Raw genomic sequence first — 18,430 nt, forward strand, 5'->3', positions numbered from 1 at the left:
TGCAGATTTTTAACGGCAATTACACAACGAATCTGCAGCAAAATTAGCATATTTGACAGGTTTATCAGATGTGTCGGATATTACAATGGACTTGCTGTAGATTTCAGCCTTTTCATCATAATTCCACTTTAAGGTGACTCTGTCACCACATTATAAGTGCCCTATCTTGTACATAATATGATCGGCGCTGTAATGTAGATTACAGCAATGTTTTTTTTATTTAGAAAAATGATAATTTTTGACGGAGTTATGACCTGTATTAGCTTTAGTTACATAGTTACATAGTTAGTACGACTGAAAAAAGACACATGTACATCAAGTTCAACCAAGGGATGGGAAAAGGGAAGGTAAAAACTTCTACACATAGGAGCTAATATTTTTTTGTTGTAGGAAATTATCTAAGCCTTTTTTAAAGCCATCTACTGTCCCTGCTGTGACCAGCTCCTGAGGTAGACTATTCCATAGATTCACAGTTCTCACAGTAAAGAAGGCTTGTTGCCTCTGCAGGTTGAACCTTTTTTTTTTCAGACGGAGGGAGCGCCCCCTTGTTTTTTGAGGGGGTTTTAGCAGGAACAGGATTTCACCATATTTTTTGTATGTGCCATTAATATATTTATATAAATTATTCATGTCTCCCCTTAGTCGTCTTTTTTCAAGGCTAAATAGGTTTAATTATTTTAATCTTTCCTCATAACTTAGATTCTCCATGCCCCTTATTAGCTTCGTTGCTCTTCTTTGTATTTTTTCCAACTCCAGGGCATCCTTTCTATGTACCGGAGCCCAGAACTGAACTGCATATTCTAGATGAGGTCTCACTAATGCTTTGTAAAGTGGTAATATTACATCCCTGTCCCACGAGTCCATGCCTCTTTTAATACACAACAATATCCTGTTGGCCTTTGAATCAGCTGATTGACACTGCATGCTGTTATTTTGTTTATGATTTAAAAGTACACCCAGATCCTTCTCAACAAGTGAATCCCCCCAGTGTAGGTCCCGCTAGGACATATTATGCATGCAGCTTGTTGGTACCCAGATGCATAACTTTACATTTATCTACATTTAACTTAATTTGCCAACTGGATGCCCAAACACTTAGTTTGTTTAAATCCGCTTGCAATTCACAAACATCTTCCATAGACTGAACTATATTACATAGCTTGGTGTCATCTGCAAAAATAGAAATAGTGCTATTAATTCCATCCTCTATATCATTAATAAATAAGTTGAATAATAGTGGTCCCAGCACTGAACCCTGGGGTGCACCACTTATAACCGGGGACCATTCAGAGTAGGAATCATTGACCACAACTCTCTGGATACGGTCCTTGAACCAATTCTCAATCCAATTACAAACTATATTTTCTAAATTCTATAGTCCTTAATAGAGATGAGCGAAGAAAGGAAAGAATGATCCAGCGCTGAGTCGTATTCTTGTTTAAAAGGGAAGGAATATTCCCACTTTTATTGGAGGAAAAGATTAAAATTTGGAAGGAGACGCAGTCCCAAGACGTATGATAGTTGCGGGTCGTTGCCCTGGCCTACGCGTTTCAAGCACGTACCGTGCTCTTACTCATGGCAGAAAAATGTGACATTCTCACATTTTTCTGCCATGAGTAAGAGCACGGTACGTGCTTGAAACGCGTAGGCCAGGGCAACGACCCGCAACTATCATACGTCTTGGGACTGCGTCTCCTTCCAAATTTTAATCTTTTCCTCCAATAAAAGTGGGAATATTCCTTCCCTTTTAAACAAGAATACGACTCAGCGCTGGATCATTCTTTCCTTTCTTCATTATGTACCGCCAGCCGTAGCGGGGATCCAAGCGAGGAGTCTGGAGACACAACAGACCGGTGAGCTGGAGGTTTCCTCCCTTTTCCTTACTACATTCAGAGATGAGCGAACTTATGAAGAGTTCGGTTCGGCTGGTTCGCCGAATTTCACAAAAAAGTTCAATTCGGACCGAACTAGTTCTGACCGAACCTGTAATTTCCGTGCGCCGAGCATGGTACTGTCCAGGGTGCTGAAAGAGCTAATGGGCTGCACTAACTCTTTCAGCAACCTTGACAGTACCATGCTCGGCGCGCGGAAAATACAATTTTAATGTAATAAAAAAAAAAAAAAAATACGTTAATACTTACATTCCTCCTGTCCGGCCTCCAGCGACGACGTTTTATCCATGTCGCCGCTGCAGCCAATCACAGGCTGTAGTGGCGGTCACGCACATCACGTGACCGCCTCTGCAGCCAATCACAGTCTGCCGCGGCCTCTGCAGCCAATCAAGAGGCTGCCTCACTGAGCTGTCTCATTGATTGAGAGCTGTCAAAGAGCTGTCTCATTGATTGACGCTCGTTTACACGACCCATGTAAGAGGACCCTTAGATTGGATGAGGTTCAGTGCTGAACTTTCTATTGACACCTCCCCTCTTGTATCTCCTTGTACCATGCAGTGCCTAAATGAGACAATAATTTTTTTCTTGTCGGCCTTTAATATATTTTAAAAAGGTTTTACAATTTCCCCTCACTTATTCAATAAGTCTTTAAGCAAGCAATACAGTCAAAATGACCTTCTAATGTGTTAGACATATCAGAATGAAAAGCTTTCTGTTACCAAAAAATCTGGCAAATTCTAATCAAAGGTCCAATTTCACCAGAAACAATGTGCTTAGAATGTTGTGTCAGATTTCCAATAGCAAAAAACCTCTGTGCTGTGCCAAAGGGGTTTAATCTATAGATCCCCTTTGTTCTGGAATTCACTGGTGGTCTGAGATCACCGACCAAAGTGATCACCAGTATGGAATTAATGTAGTATCAGAAAGCCTAAGGATAGGAAATCAGTTTATAAATCCTGGATAACTTTCTGTGGGGCCAATCACAGGCTGCCGCTGCAGCCAATCACAGGCTGCCGCGGCCGCTGCAGCCAATCACAGCCTGCCGCGGCCGCTGCAGCCAATCACAGGCTGCCGCGGCCGCTGCAGCCAGTCACAGGCTGCCGCGGCATCTGCTGCCAATCACAGGCTGCCGCGTCAGGAAAGAAGGTCGGACTGTAGGAAGAAGATGGACTCATCACCAAGACAACGACCGGGTACGTATGAAATGCTTTTTGTTTTATTTTTAACCCCTTAAGGACGCAGCCTTGTTTTGGCCTTAAGGCTCAGAGCCCATTTTTCAAATCTGACATATTTCACTTTATGTGGTAATAACGTCGGAATGCTTAAACCTACCCAAGCGATTCTGAGACTCTTTTCTCGTGACACATTGGGCTTCATGTTCGTGGTAAAATTTGGTCGATATATTCAGTGTTTATTGGTGAAAAATTGCAAAATTTTGAGAAAATTTTGAAAAAATAGCATTTTTCAGAATTTAAATGCATCTGCTTGTAAAACAGACGCTTATACCACCCAAAATAGTTACTAGTTCACATTTCCCATATGTCTACTTTAGATTGGCATCATTTTTTGAACATTCTTTTATTTTTCTTGGACGTTACAAGGCTTAGAACATAAACAGCAATTTCTCATATTTTTAAGAACATTTCAAAAGCCTTTTTTTTAAGGTACCTCTTGAGTTCTGAAGTGGTATTGAGGGGCCTATGTATTAGAAACCCTCATAAACACCCCATTTCAAAAACTAGAACCCTCAAAGTATTAAAAACAGCATTTAGAAAGTTTTTTAACCCTTCAGGCATTTCACAGGAATTAAAGCAAAGTGGAAGTGAAATTTGCAAATTTCATTTTTCTTGCTGAATTTCAATTTTATTCAATATTTTTTCTGTAACACAGAAGGTTTTACCAGATAAACACTACTAGATATGTATTGTCCAGATTCTGCAGTTTTTAGAAATGTCCCACATGTGGCTCTAGTGCGCTCGTGGAATAAAACACAAGCCCTAGAAGCAAAGAAGCACCTAGTGCATTTTGAGGCCTCTTTTTTATTAGAATATATTTTAGGCAGCATGTCAGGTTTGAAGAGGTGTTAAGGTGCCAAAACAGTAGGAATCCCCCAATAGTGACCCGATTTTGGAAACTACACCCCTCAAGGAATTCATTTATGGTTGTTGTTACCATTTTGACCGCACAGTTTTTTCACAGCACGTATTTGAATTAGGCTGTGAAATGAAAAAAATGAAATTTTTTCCAATAAAATGTCATTTGTGATCAAAATTTCTTATTTTCACAATGAACAAAATACCCCATTTTGTTGCCCAATTTGTCCTTAGTGTGGCAATACCCCATTTGTGGTGATAAACTGCCGTTTGGGCCCATGGGAGGGCTCAGAAGGAAAGGAGCGCTGTGTGTTCTTTGGAGTCCAGATTTTGCTGGATTGGTTTTCGGGTGCCATGTCGCATTTGCAGAGCCTCAGAGGTATCAAAGCAATGGAAACCCACCAGAAGTGACCCCATTTTGGAAACTACACCCCTCAAGGAATTCAAATATGGTTGTTGTTACAATTTTGACGACACAGTTTTTTCACAGCACCTATTTGAATTGGGCTGTGAAATGAAAAAAATTTAATTTTTTCCAATAAGATGTCGTTTTAGCTCAAAAATTCTTATTTTCACAAGAAATAAAATACTCAATTTTGTTGCCCAATTTGTCCTGAGTGCAGCAATACCCCATTTGTGGTGATAAACTGCCGTTTGGGCCCATGGGAGGGCTCTGAAGGAAAGGAGCGCTATTTGTTCTTTGGAGTCCAGATTTTGCTGGATTGGTTTTCGGGTGCCATGTCGCATTTGCAGAGCCCCAGAGGTATCAAAGCAATAGAAACCAACCACAAATGACCCCATTTTGGAAACTACACCCCTCAAGGAATTCATTTATGTGTGTTGTGACCTTTTTGACCCCATAGTTTTTTCACAGAACTTATTTGAATTGGGCTGGGAATTAAAACAAAATTATTTTTTTCAAATAATATGTAGTTTTGTCTGAAAATTTCTTATTTCCACAAGAAACAAAATACCCCATTCGGTTGAGCAATTTGTTCTGAGTGCTGCAATACCCCATTTGTGGTGAAAAACTGCCGTTTAGGCCCATGGGAGGGCTCAGAAGGAAAGGACCACAATTTGGCCTACTGGGGATTTTCTGGTGCGAATAAGTCATGTATGCAGAAGCCCCTGAGGTACCAGTACAGTTGAAACCCGCAAGAAGTGACCCCGTTTTAAAAACTACACCCTTAAGGCATTCATCTAGAGGTGTAGTGAGCATTTTGACCGGAGACCTACACCCCATAAACTGTAATGTGGGTTCTCCCGGGTATGACAATACCCTACATGTGGCTGTTATCAGCTGCCTGGGCACACAGCAGGGCTCAGAGGGGAAAGACGAGGGGGGATAAGCTGTGCGGAGTGCATCAGGGTAAGTAAAATTGGGGTAAATTATAAACCAAGGGATGTATGATAAATTTTAAAACACTCTTTCATACAGAGCTCTGGTTATTCTGGACACGTGTCACATTGATATATTGTGTCATCCCTTATCGCCCTCTTATAGCAGACTTTGCACGTCTTTAGACTTTTTCCCTTCTTGCCAGTTTGGGGAACTTCTCCTGGAAAGTGTTGCCCTGGTACGATGCGTGTGGCCCCGCTTCCAGAAGTACTGGGTGCCCCCCCTTCTTGGTCCCTAAAGATTAGGTTCTTGATAATCACCTCTTGAAATTCCATGAAAGTTCCCCTCTGGCCTGCACATCGATGTAGCACGTACACATTGTACAATTCCATCTGTATGATGTGCCCGGCCAGCTTCTTATACCTCACAGCATGGCGCTGTAGGGCTTCAGGGTTTGATCTGACAAGTCCATCCCTCCCATGTACCTATTGTAGTCCAGGATGCAGTCTGGTTTGGGGGTGGCCTTTCCTTCATATATCCTAAACCTGTAGGTATACCCTGATGCACTCTCGCACAGCTTATACATCTTCACGCCATACCTTGCCCTCTTACCCGGCAGGTACTCGCGGAATTGAACCCTCCATTTAAAATGTACCAGGGACTCATCAATAGAAATACACTTCTCGGGGGTGTATGCTTGGGAAAACTGGGTACTGAAACGGTCTAATAGCGGTCTCCCTTTATACAAACGGTCAAAACTGGGGTCATCTCAGTGTGGGCACGGCTCATTATCAGTATAATGTAAGAAGCGAAGTATTGCCTCATTTATTTATTTTTTTAGGTTACAGTTCAGTTCTGAAGTTGCTTTGAGGGGCCCATATATTATAAACCCCTATCAAACACCCCATTTTAGAAACTAGACCCCTCAAAGTATTCACAACAGCATTTAGAAAGTTTATGAACCCTTTAGGTGTTTCACAGAAATTTAGAGCAAAGTAGAGGTGAAATTTACATTATTTTTTTTGTCAGAAAATCCATTTTATACCATTTTTTTTATAACACAAAAGGATTTATCAGAGAAACGCAACTTAATACGTATTGCCCAGATTCTGCAGTTTTGAGAAATATCCCACATGTGGCCCTAGTGCGGTAATGGACTGAAGCACCTGCCCCCGAAGCAAAGGAGCACCTAGTGGATTATGAGGCCTCTTTTTTTATTAGGCACCATGTCCGGTTTGAAGAGGTCTTTTGGTGCCAAAACATTAGAAACCCCCCAAAAGTGACCCCAATTTGGAAACTAGACCCCTTGAGGAATCCATTGTAGTTTTCTTGGGGTGCATGCAGCTTTTTGATCAGTTTTTATTCTATTTTTAGGCGGCGTGGTGACTAAAAAACAGCAATTCTACTATTGTTTTTTATTCTATTTTTTTACAGCGTTCACCGTGCGCTATAAATGACATATTCACTTTATTCTGCGGGGCGATACGATTACGGCGATAGCCTATGTTTATAGTTTTTTTTAAGTCTTATGGCGTTTGCACAATAAAATACGTTTTGTAAAAAATCATTCACTTTTTGTGTTACCTTATTCTAAGCGCCAGAACTTTTTTATTTTTCCATCAATAAAGCCGTGCGAGGACTTATTTTTTGCGTAACGAACTGTAGTTTCGATCAGTACCATTTTTCGGTACATGCGACTTTTTGATCTCTTTTTATTCAATTTTTTGGGAGGTGAAGTGACCAAACAATTGTGATTGTGGTACGGTTTATTATTATTTTCTTTTACGGCGTTCACCGCGCGGGATAAATAACGAAATCATTTTGTAGGTCAGGCCGTTACAGAGGCGGCGATTATGTATAGTTTATTTGTTTGTTTATATATTTTTATTAATAATAAATGACTGATAAAGTAAAAAGGGGGATTTTTACTTTTAAAACTTTTATTTTCTTATTTGTACACATCTTTTTTTTACTTTATTACTTTGTCCCACTAGGGGACATGAGGGCAGGAGGCCCTGATCGCTATTCTAATACACTGCACTACATTCGTAGTGCAGTGTATTAGAACTGTCAGCTACTCACTGACAGCAAGCATAGTGGGTCCTGACGTTGTCAGGACCCACTAGGCTTCCGTCTATGGCATAGCCGGACGCCATTGTTTGGTGTCCGGTTGCCATAGTCACCATCGCCGGCCGCTATCGTGTAGCAGGCCGGCGATGGCAGCTTAACCCCTAAAAAGCTGCGATCTCTATAGAACGCGGCTTTTAAGGTGTTAATCAGCGGGGACACAGCGATCGGTCCCTGCTGTAGGAGCTGTGACAGTTGCTGTGCGAGACAGCAGCTGTCACAGCTCCTGTATGTGTCGGGAGGACGGCCGAAACGGCCGTTACTCCCGAGACGTACTATTAGGTCATGGAGCGCGAACGATACAGCTTCCATGACCTAATAGTACGTCCAGGAGCGGGAGGGGGTTAATCAGCAGCCTCTTTTCTCTATCAGTGATTGATAGAGACAAGTGGCTGCCGATTAGTATAATATTTTTGTAATGTTTTTTCTGCCCGCCCGGGTTCGGTCAAAACGTTTTCGGCCGAACCCGGTGAAGTTCGGATTCGCTGTGAACCGAACTTTTCGCGATATTCGGACCGAAACCGGGTTCGGTTGTCCCGGTTCGCTCGTCTCTAGTCCTTAATTTACCCATGAGACGAATATGAGGGACAGTGTCAAATGCCTTTGCAAAGTCCAAAAACACTATATCCACAGCAGCCTCTCTGTCTAGGCTTCTACTCACCTATTCATAAAAACAGATCAGATTAGTTTGACAACTTCTGTCCTTAGTAAAACCATGCTGGCTGTCACTTATGATACTATTTTTTGTCACTTAATCCTGTATATAGTCCCTCAATGGCCCCACGATGGATGTTAAGCTTACTGGTCTATAATTACCCGGGGAAGACCTAGAGCCCTTTTTGAAAATAGGCACCACATTTGCCCTGCACCCATGGCACTATACCATTCACTAGAGAATCTCTGAATATTATGAAAACGGGGACAGAAGTAACTGAACTAAGGTACTTAAGAACTGTAGGGTGTAACCCGTCTGGTCCCGGGGCCTTGTGCACATTTATTTTATTTAATTTAGCTTGGACCATACCTACATTCATCCAATTCAGTATATCATCTGATATATTAATAGCACTAGCACCAGCTACATCAGCTGCTCTTTCTTCTGTTGTATATGCAGAGCTAAAGAACCCATTTAGTAACTCTGCCTTCTCTTGATCCCCTGTGACCAACTCCCCATTACCACTATCTAGGGGTCCTACATGTTCAGACCTTGGCTTTTTTGCATTCATATATGCAAAGGGTTTGCCAGACACAGGTTCTGTGTCGACGCCCAGGGTTAATCAGACCTCATCAGCTCCAAGGTCTGCTAGAGTGACACGATCTGTTACCACTCAGGCTTGCAGGCTGAGGAGAGGGAGAAGCTATCACAGCCTGGCCTGACGGTTCTAGCTCCCGCCCTTGGTCTATTTATACCCTCACTTGCAGCATGTTCCTTGCCTGTGACTGTTCTGGTTTCCTGTCTCTGCTATTCCTGCTATTTACCCGATTGACCGCTGTTACTTATCGACCCTGACTTGCCTGACTATTCTCTTGCTCTGTTTTTGCTACTACGTACTCTCCTGGTTTAATTAGGCTCGTTCACCGCTGCCTGTTGCTCACGGTGGCTCCGTGGGCAACTGCCCATAACCCCTCCTTGCTTCTGTGTGCCCTTGTCTTGTGTTGTCTGTCTTGCACGTACTGAGCGTAGGGATCGTTGCTCAGTTGTACGCCGTCATTTAGGACGGGTCGTGCAAGTAGGCAGGGACTGAGTTATGGGTAGATTAGGGCTCACCTGTCCGTCTCCCTCTTCATTACAATATACTTGAAGAATTTTTGGGGATTTGTTTTACTATCCTTGGCCACCTGCCTTTCATTTTGTATTTTTGCTAATTTTATTACATTTTTACAGATTTTATTACGCTCTTTATAATTTACAAACGCCACAGCTGTACCCTCAGATTTGTATTTGTCAAATGCCCTTTTTTTTGTCATGTATTGCCAATTTTACAGAAGGTGTAAGCCATGTGGGATTTAATTTTAGGCGTTTATACTTGTTACCTATAGGAATAAATTTAGCACTATAATTACCCAAAGTAGATTTGAAAATCTTGCATTTATCATTTGTACTATTTTTTAACATTAGTTCTTCCCAGTCTATAACTTGAATTGCAGCCCTCATCCTGGGGAAATTGGCTTTCTTAAAATTAAGTGTTTTTGCCCTCCCAGCCTGTGTTTGTTTTTTACAGTATAGGTAAAATGTAACTATATTGTGATCACTGTTACAGAGGTTTTCACGAACATTGACATTCCCAACAAGCTCTGCATTATTAGAAATGACCAGATCCAACAGAGCTTCACCTCTAGTCCGCTCTTCCACAAACTGGTCCATAAAACTTTCCTGCAACAGGTTTAGGAAATGTCTCCCCTTTGAAGTTGAAGCCGAACCATGACACCAATTAATATCCCGGTAAATAAAATCTCCCATTATTACTACAGTACCCGCCTGTGCAGCCCGCTCCATCTTTTTATATAGCTGACCTTCCATCTACTCAGTTATATTGTGGGGTCTATAGATTAAACCAAAAGTAATTTTTTCAGTGTTTACCTCCCTTTCTAGTTCCACCCACAAGGTTTCAACCTCCTCAAAGTCTTCACCTACTATTGCCTCTTTAACACTCGCCTTCATATCACTTCTCACATACAGACATACACCACCGCCTTTCCTATTTGTCCTATCTTTCCGAAAAAGTGTAAACCCCTGTAGATTTACAGCCCAGTCGTGCGAAGAGCCTAGCCATGTTTCGGCAACACCAACTATATCTATATTTTCTTCCAGTATCAAGGCCACCAGTTCCCCCATTTTGCTTGCTAGACTTCTGCCATTTGTGAACATACACTTTAACTTGCCTTTCAGTTTTCCACTTTATGCTAATGACTTTCTTAATGGACAACTGGGCGTGTTTTACTTTTTGACAAAGTGGGCGTTGTGGAGAGAAGTGTATGACGCTGATCAATCAGCGTCAAACACTTCTCCCCATTCATTTACACAGCACATAGTAATCTTACTAGATCACTATGTGCAGCTACATACTCACATATTAACGTTACTCAAGTGTCCTGAGAGTTAATAGACATCACTACCAGCCAGGACGTGATGTCTATTCAGAAATCTGACACTTCGGTAATGTTTGTGTGAGATTTACAGCAAGGCAAGCGTAATCTCGTTTTAAATGACAGTTTACAGCGTAATTTTGCGAGATTACTCTTGCCTTGCTGTAAATCTCACACAAACGTTACCGAAGTGTCAGGATTCTGAATAGACATCACATCCTGCCTGGAGGCGATGCCTATTCATTGTCAGGACACTTCAGTAACGTTAATGTGTGTGTATGTGGCTGCACATAGTGATCTAGTAAGAATACTATGTGCTGTGTAAATGAATGGGGAGAAGTGTATGACCCTGATTGGTCAGCGTCATACACTTCTCTCCACAACGCCCACTTGGTCAAAAAGTAAAACACGCCCAGTTGTTCATTAAGAAAGTCATTAGCATAAAGCTAATATAGGTCACAACTCCGTCAAAAATGATCGTTTTTCTAAATAAAAAAACACTGCTGTAATCTACATTACAGCGCTGATCACATTATGTACAAGATAGGGCACTTATAATGTGGTGACAGAGCCTCTTTAAAGATTAATGTTATTTTGCCATCTTTAAGGAGCATTCCTACTTTTCTTCATTGTTTCAGACAGGCACAGAAGACTGCACCCGTTAAGAAAATAAGTTTAATTTTGTGGATATGTGAGGTTAATACTTTTCGGGGCTCACAACACTGTCTTTTTCATCAGATTGACTTGAAGAAGTACAATACAGATTTAGCAATCTTTAGTTTAACAATTAATGCTTTAAATATACTGTGGCAAGAAACTTTAACTTGAATTTTTTTAATGGCTTTCGTTGACTTAAGTGATAAGTTATTAGGGTCAAGTTAAAGTTGCTACATCTGTATATGAAAACAAATTGATATGTATTGATTCATTAATATTTTATATACACTTAAAATAGAGTTAATTCATTGGGTGGATTAATGCACTATGGTGGCTCAGTGGTTAGAACTGTTACCTTGCAGTACTGAGTGCACATCTGACAAAATAGACAACATATGCATGGAGTTTGTATTCTCTGCTCCCTTAATAATACTTCTCCAGTGTAGTGCCCTACATTATAATGAGCAGTAGTAATCTCTTATTATTATAGTAATAATCCAAACGATGCACTGCAAGAAACAAGGAAATAACCTCAGGTTTCTTTGGTGAAGCGTCAGACTAGTGAAGTTACTTACTGGATCATAGTTACCTACTTTTTGTAACTTGAAAGTGTAATGCTTTATTATATTTCTACAATTTCAGTTTGCACTTAATACACTTAGTTTTCTTGTTTTAAGCTACATTAAAAGAATATATAGTTTTATGTTTATATTATTTTAAATAGTCATAATGAAATACTACGTATATTGTAGTGAAGTGCTGTGTATATATTTGAACATTTAACCAAACCATAATCACAAACTTATTGTTTATTGTATACCACTACACTTGATAAGTTATTTCTCATTGTGCATTCAGCTTTAAGATCATTTACAATCCCGGCCATACATCAACAGAGATCTTTCATCTGTCTTAGCATAGCAGATTTATAAAGCCCAGTTTATGGTCTTTTCTCAATCTTAGTGATTGTGCTTTGGAAAAATTATGAGCTTGTTGTTGACTTATCCAATAATTCTTATATAGTGCTTTCAAAAATTGTAACATGTTTGGGATATGAAATGCTAAGCTTCTTGTCCTGAAAGTGTAATGAAAAAGTTTACTCTCTCTCTTCTGGAAGTATGAAAGATGTAAGCTATTAAATGAAAAACAGAAAGAAATAAAGCTAGACTGTGGCTAGAACTGAATAGAACAATGAAAATAATAAACGGCATCATGTATGATGCACACTAACTGAAACACAATATGTGTGTGTGTGTGTGTGTGTGTATGTATATATATATATATATATATATATATATATATATTAATCATTGTATGTTTTAGCACATCACACAGGATGTTCTGGATCCTAAAAACTATTTTCTCTGTTTGTATTAATTATAATTTTTACAGTTTTGTTATAATCTAGATTATGGTGAAAATGGGTGTGGCACTAGTGAATGCTGATAATTTTAACTAAAATTAAAATGTAAAATCAGTAGCTGACATCAATATTCTTATTGCCCACCATGCTACAGCCACTATAGTGGGGACTAAAGCTGGCCATTCACTTTAGATAGCCGTGAGAGCTATTCTTCTATGGCAGTGCCTTATCTACTAGCGAACAAAAGGTTTGGGGAAGTTGAAATATAACACGCCAAACACATTAAATGGCCGGCCAGTCGTGGCGAAATCGGCAGGTTCATCTGATTTACATCTAATGTGTATGGCCAGCTTTAGAGTCTTATATAGTTACATAGTAGTTCGTTCGGTTGAAAAGAGACACATGTCCATCAAGTTCAACCAAGGGATGGGAAAAGGAAAGTAAAAAATGTATACACATAGGAGCTAATATTTTTTTGTTCTAGGAAATTATCTAAGCCTTTCTTAAAGCCATCTACTGTCCCTGCTGTGACTAGCTCCTGTGGTAGGCTATTCCATAGATTAAAAAAAAGTTTGCTTGGATTTAAATTAGAATGGGCTTAAACAAACAATTTATCATAATTGCTTTATCTAATGTTCCCTTATGCGGATGTTGCTAAAATATCCGATTATAATTAGATAATATATTTGAGTTTTTGTAAGAACCTACCTACGACCTATGGCCATTACAATGACCATGTGGTCAATGTAATGATGCATTCATCTCATGTTTGAATCTCGCTCAGATTAAGTATTGTTATATATAATATAAGCCCTAAGTATGTGTCCACTTTTCTGTACCAGGTGCACAATGTACATTAATGTGCTTATAAAGGTAACTTAACATTTTCCTTGCTGATTATGACAGTTGGTAACACAAGGTGTTTTTCAATTTGTCGGTGCATATTTTGTGTATTTAAGATATTTTCCACAAGACTATGGGGCTAATGAGGCAATATATATGGCTAATGTTAGGGTTTTTCCATGTAAACACAGAAAATAATTTTTTCCATTTGCTGGAATTTTTCTGGAAAATGAGAACAGATGTTCACCTGGGCTTCCCAGCTTTTACTTCAGTTTAATATTTCTGAAACATTTGACCAATTGCAAACTAAACTAAAGGTAGACAATTTTAAACAAAATGCATTCTAAAAATTCATTGGTCAAGCAAATGCAAAACATTATATATATTTTTTTCGACCACTAGATAATATGAGCTATTGGTCTGCCTCAATAACACAAGTCACATACAGTTATAATCTCTTAGTTCACCCCTTTTCATTTAAATATTTTTATTTTTATTTTAAACTGTTTAGGACAGATAACAATCAAATGTCTTTATCTTTCCATTTCAAACCTGCTTTATTTACTTTTATGTAATCCTTTTCTAGCTAACTTTTTTCTTCAATAATTTTATTCTGACAGGTACAGCTCTCCCGTCATAATTGTATTGTGTGGTACACTACCAAACGAAGTTTTGCATGAAATCACTATTACAATAGTCAGCATGCAGCTCCACCATAGATCGCCTATCTACATTGCTTAGGCAAAAGTGTTCTAAAGCATTACTATGCGTTCCCTCATTTTATGCAGTGAAAGGATGTTGCTGCTAACAAGAGGCTCCCCCTGTAGGCGTCTACCATGTGCAAAACTGTCCTTGTCGCACGGCCTTAGCACAGCTTTGGAAAATAGGTTCATAACTGTTCAGCTGCTTAAAGAGGCTCTGTCACCAGATTTTGCAACCCCTATCTGCTATTGCAGCAGATAGGCGCTGCAATGTAGATTACAGTAACGTTTTTATTTTTAAAAAACGAGCATTTTTGGCCAAGTTATGACCATTTTCGTATTTATGCAAATGAGGCTTGCAAAAGTACAACTGGGCGTGTTGCAAAGTAAAAGTACAACTGGGCGTGTATTATGTGCGTACATCGGGGCGTGTTTACTACTTTTACTAGCTGGGCTTTCTGATGAGAAGTATCATCCACTTCTCTTCAGAACGCCCAGCTTCTGGCAGTGCAGATCTGTGACGTCACTCACAGGTCCTGCATCGTGTCGGCACCAGAGGCTACAGATGATTCTGCAGCAGCATCGGTGTTTGCAGGTAAGTCGATGTAGCTACTTACCTGCAAATGCTGATGCTGCTGCAGAATCATCTGTAGCCTCTGGTGCCGACACGATGCAGGACCTGTGAGTGACGTCACAGATCTGCACTGCCAGAAGCTGGGCGTTCTGAAGAGAAGTGGATGATACTTCTCTTCTCAACGCCCAGCTAGTAAAAGTAGTAAACACGCCCCGATGTACGCACATAATACACGCCCAGTTGTACTTTTACTTTTCAACACGCCCAGTTGTACTTTTGCAAGCCTCATTTGCATAAATACGAAAATGGTCATAACTTGGCCAAAAGTGCTCGTTTTTTAAAAATAAAAACGTTACTGTAATCTACATTGCAGCGCCGATCTGCTGCAATAGCAGATAGGGGTTGCAAAATCTGGTGACAGAGCCTCTTTAAGTTAAAATTGCAATCACTGTTCTCAAAAGGATTGCTGCTCAGAGATCCTGTAACTGTACACTCTGTTTTTAGATCACATCCGTGCTTAGGCCGGCCGCATGATCCAGTGTTTGCTTGTCAGTCAAGATTTCTTTAAAAGGGTTTTCCTGGTTTTAGAAAAAATCTATTTCAACTACCCTATTACAGAGTCAAAAGGGAAGGGTCTCCTGTTCAGGATCCCAATCTATTAACCAGCGCAAATAGTGAATGTGATATGTGTCTCTTGCTCTGGAGGACAGCCCATTGGTTTCATTGAGAACAGTGGAATGCTTAATTTCCCCTGTAGTGCCCTTGAAAGATAATTAAACGCTCACTAGCAGGTTTTACAGCTGATCAATGAAGGTCACAGCAGCTGGACACACTGTCATCAGGTTATTGTTGGGGTGCCCATCTTATAAAAAGGGATTGTCCAAGCGAAACTCCCTATAATGTATTCCAAGAATTACTTTAGAAATGTTTCTGCAAATCATATTGTGCCATTACCATTTACTGGCAGAATTTATAATTTAAAAAAAAGTCAATATGAAATGTCACATGTCAATATTAAGCAAAACCTATGTTGGCAGAAATCACATCCTACAAACATTTTCTTTTAGTCAATCTTTGTGTTTTTTTTCCCCATTCTTTCACACAGAACTCTTCAAGTTTCAGAATTATTCTTTGGTTGGCTTGCATGCAAAGCCTAATTGAGATCCTTCGATTCATTTTCCTCAAATAAGGTAATTGTGAAGGTCATTCCAAAAAAAGTAGCTTAAGGTGGATTTTGAAGTATATTTTAAATTATTGTCCAACCTCTTTTTTTTACTTCAGTTTCTTTATTCACTGTGCAATACTCACTCACAAGATTTGTTAATATTTAATAGTATGCATTCTTCCCCCTATCCACTGACGCACAACCCCCAGAGGTATAACAGACCCTAATGCTTAACAGTTGAGTTGTTGTTCTCTTCAAATACTTTTCTCTTCAAATGTTTTCTTCTGTAAACATTTTTTTTGTGGTTGTTGCCAAATAGATAAATCTTTGTTTAATCAGACCATAACACTTAAATCTAAAATGCTTTTGGTTTATTTAAGTGTTTGGCATACTTTAGATGTTGACTTTTGTGAACAGATTGCAGATAAGATTCTCTATTGAAGACTCTTGCATACAGATTGCATACAAATTATTTTTGTGCAAGCAACACTAAGTAGTAGTGTTGAGAGCTACATAGTGGTCTGATGCACCCCTATACCAAGTAAATGTTCCGGAAGGCTGTAATGTGCAGGTTTTGCTTTGCATACTTGACCAGTGTACAAGAAGATCTATCAGAGATTTGTTTGGTCTTTTAGCACTTTATTTTGTAATTGATAACAACAATTCCCCTTTACTTACATTTGTTTATGATTTTTCAGACAGTTATCTTTTTATAGACTTTTCCTGTTTCTGCGGGTCAATTATCTTTACTGTTAGATCCTCCGTCCACTGCTTAGGGGGGAACATGGCTGTTGAGTGTACAATAGGATTGACCAACATAAATACACTATCCGTAAATGTATGATGAGTTAAGGGACTTTTACACTGGCCGAAATAGGCCGATGCAGCGAGCGCCGATCAACGAGACATGGTTGTTTGGCGCTCGTTTGCTCCTGTCACACGGAGCTATGGATGGGGACGAGCGGTCGTTACCCTGATTCCTCATCCCCATACATTATTATCATGTCGGCAGCGCGTCTCCCTGTTTACACAGGGAGATGTGCTTCTGACAACGATAATCTTTTACTTTTTTTAAAACGACATGACCAGCAGATGATCGAGAGTTTGCTCGTTCATCTGCTGATCGCTGTCCTGTTTACACAGGGCAATTATCGGTAACGAGCGTTACATGAACGCTTGGCTGCATGATAATCACCCAGTGTAAAACCCCCTTTACCCATTGCAGAACATTTCAATAAGTTTAAGCACAATGTGTCTCAATTGAGATTTAGGATAATAGATGGTATCCCTTTCCCCTGGAGAGGTGGTGATAGGAAAGAGCTATATTAAAAAGATTGGAATTACGCTGGATATATGAATTTGACAGTTTAGAGATAAAAGGTTTAAATTGAGAATTCAAGATTGGAACCTTCTTCTAGTCCTTACTTTGGTTGTATACGACTCCCACTACTATAGAATAAGAAGAAATTTTACTGTTGAGAAACTAAGGATGCGCCTAACTGCACTGTTATGTAGGCCAGACAGCTATGTTAATTTTTGTACTACAAATTTTAATACATATTTTTTTGTATTTTAATATTGAATATATATGGAAATATGCACTTGTTGAGTACAAGATTGAACTCTGAACAGAAACATAGAAAAAAGTTTAGATTTTCCCTTGATACATTGCATTTTACTGCCAAATATGCTAAGTCCATACTGCAGAAGATATTTCAACACCATTTTGTATATGGAAGTCTTTAATAGGGAATTTATGATGTTGTCAATATGAGACTGTTAAAGACCTATAACCTCTGTTGGGATATTTCGCACTTACCTGTACCTGGGGATTGGTCCTTTGGGACGGGGTGTTGCCGATGTGGTGATACTACTGACACTGGATTAACTCCCTTTTTATCCCTTTCTCTGTTTTTTTTCAGTGAGTGTCCTCAATAGGATACTGACTGTAATCTTTGGATTGGGCTCATTGAGGTATCTAAGGCTATGTAATGATTCTGTCACTTATAGAGTCATATATCGTCCGCAACCTTGGACGCCTCATTCGGTACATGGATTATGTGTGATAAAATGGAACATGTTCCCTGATATAATATAACTGACTATTCGAGATATTTGCACTTTTGTTAGACATATGGTGTAGTCTGGTATTTTACATCCATGGTTCGTCCATAGTGCGCATAGGGTAGCCATGGAGACGAGACGCCATGATGACGTTAGCACGTCCTATGGAAATGAGATGCCAACTTTACGCTGGCACATCTGATGATGTGATACGCCTTAGAGCATAAATACGTGATATCTGAGCAACGTGAATGTGCAGGTGTCGTATGCTGATTCTAGTGCATGACCAGTTGAACAAGTTAGATGCCGAGTTTGCTAAACGATAACTTGTATAAACATGAGGTATTTCTATTTCACATGGATTATGTCATCCCCTATATATATATATATATATATATATATATATATGGCACCATGCACTATGTTTTAATTGCTTCAAATATGTGTGCTGCGTTTTTTTCCAGACATTTTAGTTGATTTGGAGTTTGAGTGGCTACAACTCGACACCGCTTTGCACCCTAAACT

This window comes from Rhinoderma darwinii, chromosome 1, assembly GCF_050947455.1.
Source record: "Rhinoderma darwinii isolate aRhiDar2 chromosome 1, aRhiDar2.hap1, whole genome shotgun sequence".
Classification (NCBI taxonomy): Eukaryota; Metazoa; Chordata; class Amphibia; order Anura; family Rhinodermatidae; genus Rhinoderma; species Rhinoderma darwinii.